Source organism: Haliotis asinina, chromosome 8 (assembly GCF_037392515.1).
Source record: "Haliotis asinina isolate JCU_RB_2024 chromosome 8, JCU_Hal_asi_v2, whole genome shotgun sequence".
NCBI lineage: Eukaryota > Metazoa > Mollusca > Gastropoda > Lepetellida > Haliotidae > Haliotis > Haliotis asinina.
In genome coordinates, this window is record NC_090287.1 from 33,398,176 (window position 1) to 33,407,012 (window position 8,837).

Genomic DNA, 8,837 nt, shown 5'->3' on the forward strand with positions numbered 1-8,837 from the left:
GGACCTTTCTCCACCATGCCAAGTTCCAGTTCATGCGCTCCTTACACAGGCCCAGACGATGAGCTTTGTGTGCAGCTATCAGCAGAGGACGTGCAACAGGCTGTCTGGCACGGAGGCCTGCTGCTTTCAAGCAATCCCGGACGGTTCTGTCTGAAATTCGTCGATAGGACATGTCTCAGGAGGGCCCTGTCTTCCCTGTCAGATGTACATGGAGGTCTGCAAGAACATCACCTGTCCTTCACATCCTTTGTTTCCCGGTGATTTTTTTCAAAAGCTGGCTGATGTTTGATGGATGCGAGACACTCCAGGGTTTCTCATCTCGAGTATCTGACATCTCTTTGCAGCCGGTAATTGAGGAGGACCTATTTGCTTCCCTTATGTGTCCAAATATGTTGTGCTCCTTGAATTCGGTACTGACCTGATTCAGTTGGAAAGTGTCTTTTTATATGGTTCTGGGTGCTTGAATTTCATGTGCATTTTTTTATACATGTGTGTTTGGGTGATGCGGCAGATGGAGGAGATGAAACGTATGCAGTTCATCTTACAAGAACATCATTAACAAGATGGAAGTAATTCCAGTTTACAACTATTCTGGTGTTGCAATACTATTTCCCAGATGTATAGGTCATCTGACCTGATATTGTCACCCCAGCTGCCGCATTCAACTCAACAGTCTTCTTGTCGTCTGCATGGCCTGATATTGTAACCCCAGCTGCCCCATACCTCATACTCTCCGTCTTGTGGTTATCTGACCTGGTATTGTCACCCTAGCTGCCCCATACCCGATACTCTCCGTCTTGTGGTCATGCACCTGACCTGATATTGTCACCCCAGCTGCCACATACCCGATTCACTCCGTCTTATATGTGTTATGTACCGAGGACAGTTTGAGTCCTTCTCGCATCGTTCATTTTGACTTGTTCAAGACATAACTTAAGGTAGTTTCTGATCGCCATTGCCACACCTGAGGGTTATATGTGAAAGCTAACCAAGTGCAATTCAAGGCAAGAACGAAATTTAATGTCGCTGGGCGAGAAGCAGACATACAGTATATGGTAATAATACTACTACAATTGTTTCATAAGGCATACTCGTGTCTGTGTAAATATTGCCACGGCGGTATGGCTTCAAGCAACATCAGCAGAGAAATATTACAACAGAAATCAGTCATGGCAGCAACAGAAATTGGAGCCTCAAGGAAGACATGTGTTAATAATATATATTCGAGCGTCTTATGTACCAACCGCCAGCACACACCCCCAGAGTTATACACATATCACTAACGACAGAAGCATGAGTACCAGTTCCTAAGAATGAGCAGTGGAGCCAAATTACAGGAACAGCAATTGTCCAGCCTAGTTGGCCTGCGAATAGTTGGTTTCTTCTTTAAAGTGGCACTCAGTTCCGAGAATTTGTTGTAGATCAGTGTCCCTTTAACCGCTAGCTTCAGATTAGTCGCTGGTTCTAAGAGTGTATTCTGTAGACATATACAGAGATATGTGGTTTGGTCAACAAGGTAATATTCTCCAGATACATAAAACCGGAAGTCGGGATGGTTTCCTTGACGACCGATAACCGGAAAGATGAGTATCGGAAATCTGTGGTTCTGTTTGAAGTAGAATCCACCCTGTCAGCCTGTCCCTGTTTACAGACATCTCACCCAGGAACATTGAATCCATGCTCTGAATAGAAATGTTATGTTTGTATCTACCCGGTTTGTGAGTACCCATATGTAGTGCCAGAGGCGGTTTCCGCGATGGTACCCTGTTAAACGTATTTAGTTACATGCCGCACAGGTATAACAAATACTTGTTTGAGTGGCATTTAAGAAGTTGAGGTGTACTAACGACAACTCCATACAAATCCTGCTTGACAACGGCACAAGAATCTGTATCAAAACGTCGCAATCACGCAATAAAGAAGTTGTTATCCATAACAATGTGTCCTGTAACAGATACATTTTTGAAAAACCCTGAATTCGTAAACGAAATATGAATTTCTGAATCAATGAATTACTTCTTGCAAGTATACTTGCTAATTACCAGTGGTTTCATTTACCATCTGTATCAGTATAGGACGACTGTTTGTAAATAATGGAGTATGAACCAGGTAGTCCAGAGATGTAGGTCTTCTGGGCTTCATTTAATTCTGGACAAGACAATAAATTGACCATTGCATGTCCACTGCATCAGCCCATGCAACTGGGATATAACAACACGTGTCTGTCAAGTCAGAGAATCTGATCACCCGATACCTTTCGTAGCCTCTTACGACAAGCATGGGTTGCTTAATACCAAGTTTAACCTGGATCTTAAATAACGGGTACATAACGACAGAAAAAAGAAATACCTGAACCTGAGAATGAACAGTTCAGTCCATTTGGCCTGCGAGTCAACTGCAAGATGTTGAGGACATCCTGAGTCGCCGAAAGGGTTGATTATTTATTATTATTTATTTATTTTCTTTTATTTTTATTTTCCTTTGACGTCACGTAACATGTTACCTCAAGTGGTCCATGAAAAACCTTGTCAATTTATGATTACTTCTTGAGCTTGAAGTTTAACTTTGACTCTCAACTTCTTGTTCCATGGCCACCAGGCATTTAAACTCAATGCGTTGCATTCTTAGAGATATTTGTGGCATAATTTCAATTACATGTATGTATTATCAGGGCGGTGTTTTCTCTGGAGATTTTGATCGCGGATTAATGACTAGTTAACTTTGATACTTTATTAAGGATCACTGACAGCTCCGGGATCTGCATTCCCCATTTCATTTCAGATCGCAATGATTCAAGCATAATGGTGAGATGGGATGGGATATTTATATAGCACACATAGCCACGCAACAAGTACGTGCTCAAGGCGCTTCAGTGTTCCCTTGATCAATGGATGTCTATTTTCTGTCATTCTTTTATCTAACTCAACTCCCTGGGGAGTATTCAACTTGAATGTTCTCCACATGGTTAATGGTGTTTTTAAAATACTATAGTTTACCATTCTTTCATGTCAGTTTTCGGTTGAAACGGGGAGTCGGGGGACCATTACGATCAGTATGTTCACACTAAATGTTTTGATCATGCTTTCACAGTCAAGATTTTTTTCATCATCCCATCTTTACAGAGATGGTTAAAAATAACACTTAATGGGCACTTAAAACGACATGTTAGAACTTGCAGTGAAGCAACTGATTCAGTATTCGCCGCGTTTGAGTGAAATGAAACATTTCAAAACGAGCAAAAAACAAGATGTTGAAACACACCAGCACCATGTTTTATTCAAACTCAAACACAACAGACTAGTGCATTTCTGATTCATCTGCTAGTAATAATAGCGACCAGTGTTTACCCGTTCCATTACTATACACACAGGGCACTTGGAAACCCAATTTAACATTGAACACTGCAAACTGGAGGTGATAGTACGGGTTGGACGCCGCTTTGATCACTCATATCGACCATTAGCGCTGTCGCAAACGTAATTAGATGTTAAATTTGCAGATTGTATCTATATACACAAAGAACTTAAATAAGCAGCCCATGTTTTTGCAATGTAAGATTTTCAAGATGTACGCACAGCTTGAGTAGACGACAGTGGCAAAACCCGTATGATCCTCTGAAACCCGTATGAGCTCGACAAAATGATTAGAATTCATGTTGATTTTATGATGATAATTTCCCATTTCTCTTTTTTTTAAAAAAATAAAATAAATAAAACACTGATTTTCATACAAATCTGTGTCTGCACAAGTATGACCCTAGAATGTGTAATGTTGAATTTATTGGTGAATGTGAACTTTCAATGTGTCTTTTAGCGTGTCTTACACGTTTCAAGGTCAATACCGAGTGTACTCTCCATGTGACTGTATGACAGCCATCACTCTCCTCCTCATACCCTGTCAGCCGCCTGGTCCTCTGAAGGGTCAGTTTACTTCATTCTGCAGCATAATTCACCTAACCGTTTCATCTGTCAGTTGATAAGTTCGCGTAAAATTTCTAGGAGGTCGTACAAATCCGCTCACTACCAACGTCAACCTTGACAATTACCATATCAGATTCACATATGAGATATTCTGCTGTCAAAGAAGATCTTGTAGCGTTTAATTCTGTCACTAAAGCTTTGTGACGCATGAGCGTACTCCATTCTTACCTACGGTTTTTCAGCAGCCCAATACCTGTCCACCCTCTATGATCTCCAGGGTATACGGAACGCGTCAAGAAAAATACGTGTCTAAATAGGCAACTAGCGAAATCGGTTGGTAACGCTAGATGACATGGTTAATGTCTACGATTGCATCCCTATTGAGATCGACGCTCACGGTGTCAGTCACTCGTCTGTCTTGTCCAGACTCAATTATTTAATGTCCGCCATCATACAACTAGACCTACTGCCGATTGCGGCGTTAAACAACAACCAACCAACCAAACCAACAAATGTTGTAATCACATTGTTTACCTCATCCCGAACCGGGTTCGATCTCCCACGTGTGTGAAGCCCATTTCTGGTGTCTATTGCCGTGATATTACTGGAATAGTGTCAAAAGCGGCGTGAAACTAAACTCATTCACATTCATTTACGTGTTACAAAGGTATTTTACTTTTTAAAATGACTTTAAAACTGTGATAAAACTTTTAACTGTGATAATACTGTTACATGCAGCTTTATTTCATAGAGCAATATTCTATCATCATAATTTGCGCCCCTCCTTCGTATCAGATTGAAATCACATTTCTATGGTGTCTTCTCATTATTTTCCTGTTACAACGATACTCAGAAACTGGTCGTCGTAGTTTTCTTTACACATATTTGATAAGATTATATATTGCAAGCTTAACTATACTATTGGTCATACTGGCCTTAACCCAACAACAACCTGGCACCTATCCAAGTCTGACATTTTCCTCCAAAATACCCAATACGTTAAGCAAGGCAACAAATGAGCGTGTTTCTCGTTTTATTAAAAGTACGTGTGAGGGGCACTCGCAAGGTTACTAGACTGTCGAACAACACAGGTGGCCTATTGACAACACCCCCACCCCCCATCCCCCAACACATTCTCTCACACACAAGAATATGACATTTTCTGTGAACACAGGAATTGCTGCCATAGTAACAACCCTTTTCATAAACACACACGCTTCCTTCATGCAATGCCCAGTGTTGATCCATCACCTGCCATAGATTCATAAAAATCAATTACAGCAACCGTCCAATCATGTTATACCGGAGCTTTGCCACAAACTGATGCAGATGAAGCTTTCATCCCACTGATTTGTAACAACTCAAGTTACATGCCACTATGCACTTTTTGTTAAGGATGCTTTATATACCAGTATGGGTACCTATGCTTGTCACAGGTAAGTTTGTTGTCACAATATGTCCAGTGTTCTTGCCAAAATTTGTTCAAATTTACAAGGAAATGAGGAAGAATTTGCTTCCGTGTCAAAGACCATGAAGTGTGATTTTAATATTCTAGAAAGTATTATTCTAGTTTTCTACTATTCTCTGTGCTGTGTCTGTCCATGTAATTATTACTGTATATTTAGTCGTTAATGAACTCCTATTGTAGCTCTGAGATTTGGCTCACAATGGCTCATGATTTATTACTTTGCTTTACACCGCACTCAGCAATATTCCAGCTACATAGCGGCTGTGTGTAAGTAATCGAATCTGGACCAGACAATCCAGTAATCAAAACATGAGCGTCGACCAAAGCAATCGGGAAAAGATAACTTGTCCAAATGAAGTCAGCGAACCTGACTACCCGTTAGTCGCCACTTACGGTAAGTGGCGTTACTGAAGGCCAATATCCTAACCCAGATCGTCATGGTTTCAATAGCGTATGAATACAGTGTAGCTGAAGGGCACACAGGGTAGCTAACCATCACATTCACGGTGTAGCTGATGAGCACAGAGTAAATCTCATAATCTCATAACGACAAGATGGCTACTGCACAAATTATAAAGCAACTGAGCTACGCAGTTGATATGCACACAACATGCACTGTAGCTAATGGTAGCTAATAATAGTAATCTAAAAGATAGATCATAATATGGAGACACTCATTGTCAACTCCTTTAGAACCTGTGCGGTGGGTAGCCTTGTGGTTAAGGCGTTCGCTCGTCATGCGGAAGACCCGGTTCGATTCCCCACATAGGTACAAGCCCATTCTGGTGTCACTACCGTGTTATTGCTGGAATATTGCTAAAAGCGACGTAAAGCCCAACTCACTCACTCACCCCTTATAAGTTGGCATGCCAGTACGGGCATCATGCAGAAAGCGCATCATGCATGGTTTTCAGGAAGTGCTTGCAATGGCTGCATGCACTTACATGGGAACCAAATCCCCTTTAGCCAGCCTGTGAGATGATAGGTCGGAGTAACATTCCTGAAACTGGTTTTACACAATGTCACGCTGCGAACGTCTTGGTAGTGGGACAATTTTGATCTGTTTGACATGGCATGTCATGTATTGGCATTTCGATCAGCTACCCAGACGCTACCCAGACAGCGTTCGACGCGAAGAATTTCTTTCCTCATTGTAGTAAATACACACGGACTGCCACCACGCTCCGATTTGACCCGCGTTTTCGTTTGTTTGTTTGTTCATTCAAGTCAAAGGCCACATATCCATAGGAAGTAAATCAACAGCATATACGTACACTTTGTTATTCATCAATGTGTAAATGATAAAAAAGCCAATGAGTGAGTTTATTTTTACGCCGCGCTCAGCAATATTTCAACTATATGGCGGTCTGTAAACAATCGAGGCTGGGTCAGACAATCCAGTGATCAACAACACGAACATCGATCTGCACAAATGTGTCAACCAAGTCGGCGAGTCTGACCACCTGATCCTGTTAGTCGCCTCTTACGACAAGCATGGGTTACAGAAGGTCAGTATTCTACCCCGAACCATCATGGGTTAAATGATAAATACATTCCACAATGTAGTATTACATTAATACACAATATTTGACAGTAATATTATTGATGTACCGATGGGTGAAGTTTAAAGGCTAAAAATACATACCTATTCAAAGTTAAGAATGTTTGAGTACATGTTGAATTGATAAGAAAATATCAATGGTATGCAGGGTGAATATAACTTATATATATAGATATTCGTAGATTTGAAAAGTCTTTGTATACAAGTAAGAAAAGGAATTCATTATCTTCCACATGTATACCGTAGATGCAACAAGGTGTACTTAATCTGCTTTCTTCATCTATTCCGATTCTTCGTTCAAGCTCAATCCTTAAGTTGTGGCATCCGCATATAAATCTTAAGTTTGACGGTATGTTCTTAAGTTGATATGACTTAGACATTGTTCAATATTCAAAACTGATTTATAGGTAGAATATGAATATAGTTTAGTGTTATTTTTATTTATTTCTGCCATTTGTGAATATCTACGTCGATGGTACGTTGTCTCTTTTTTCTTTTTCTTTTTCTTTCTCTTTATTCTCGGTCCTGCATAATTATGTGTATCCAGATTTATACTAAACTAAAATCTGTGTAACATTTTGAAGACCATGAATTTCGATTTACACTGTCCAGTCCATATAACTTCACATAGGTCTGCTTCGGTCGGCGATTGTCCATCAAAAGAATTTTGGTCCAGTATGTGAGTAGTAACTTCATTACCTGTGTGACCAAAACAGTATTTCTTCCACAATCTCCAAGAACGGCAGCATTGCATGCGCTGCTAGGTACATAAATAGTTTTTCTTCAAAGTTTTCAGTTGAACTTTTTATATCTGCTGTACATGTTGAAAACTTGATATCAGCTCCGTATGTCAAAATTGGTACATTCATTCTCTGGAATACGTTTGCAGCGACATTGCTCGGTAGTTCACTACACATACAATGTAGTTTGTAAAATCATCTGACACACTTTCTATGCTTTCTGAACTAAAGCTGCCCTAGTCCATATTTCTTTGGGTGTAAAGATCAGTCGGACTTGTTTATGATATGGCACAACCTTAATCTGCGATCCTTTATAAATAGTCTTTTGTAGTTGGTCTGCGATTTATTTATGTCGAGAGGAAGGTTACATTTGCCGCAGAAGGTACTTAGAACATCAATGTGTCAGTTTCGTCATCCGCATGATACAAATACAAATACCTTTTAAATCTGACGTCGTCATTTCTGTTGTAAGTTCATTGATATATAAATTAAAAAGACGCGGGCTTAACATACACCCCTGTTTTGATCCTTGAAAACACTGGAAAATTTCTGTTAGACCGTTTCTACTCAGTTTGTTAGTTTCTTTGTCAGTCTGGAGTTCCTTTCACGAAGCAATTTTTTCTAGGGTTAATCTTAACTCTCATAGTAACATTGCATTAAGGTTACATTAGTGGCTTACGATCACCTTTATGTTTTGTGAAAGGAGGCCATAGTCTCCGGGTACGCTGTGCATTCATTCGCACCTTACCGACCTGGCATTACACACATCACTTCAAATGGACAGATCAGGACTTGAACCCTGTACCTTTCATTGATGACACTGTCCAGACTCATCCCTGTGGACGAGTGTGGAGTAAAGAAGGGGTGATATTTCAGAATTCCGAACATGACAGTTTTGAACGAGGTCAGTTATTGTTTGGGGTGGGATCAAGATAGCTATGAGAATCTCTTTATATATTCTTCATATCCTATAGATAGGATGAGGATGGGTGCTACATGAAACCAACAGTACGATATGTCCCTCGAAAAAGGCGTGCGCTTTGCCAAAAAAACTGGACTTTATCGAAGCTTTTCCATGAAAATTGAAATGTACGTGCATTACGACAAAATAGCCCCCAACAATACAAAACAGCCCTCCTTCACCGCTT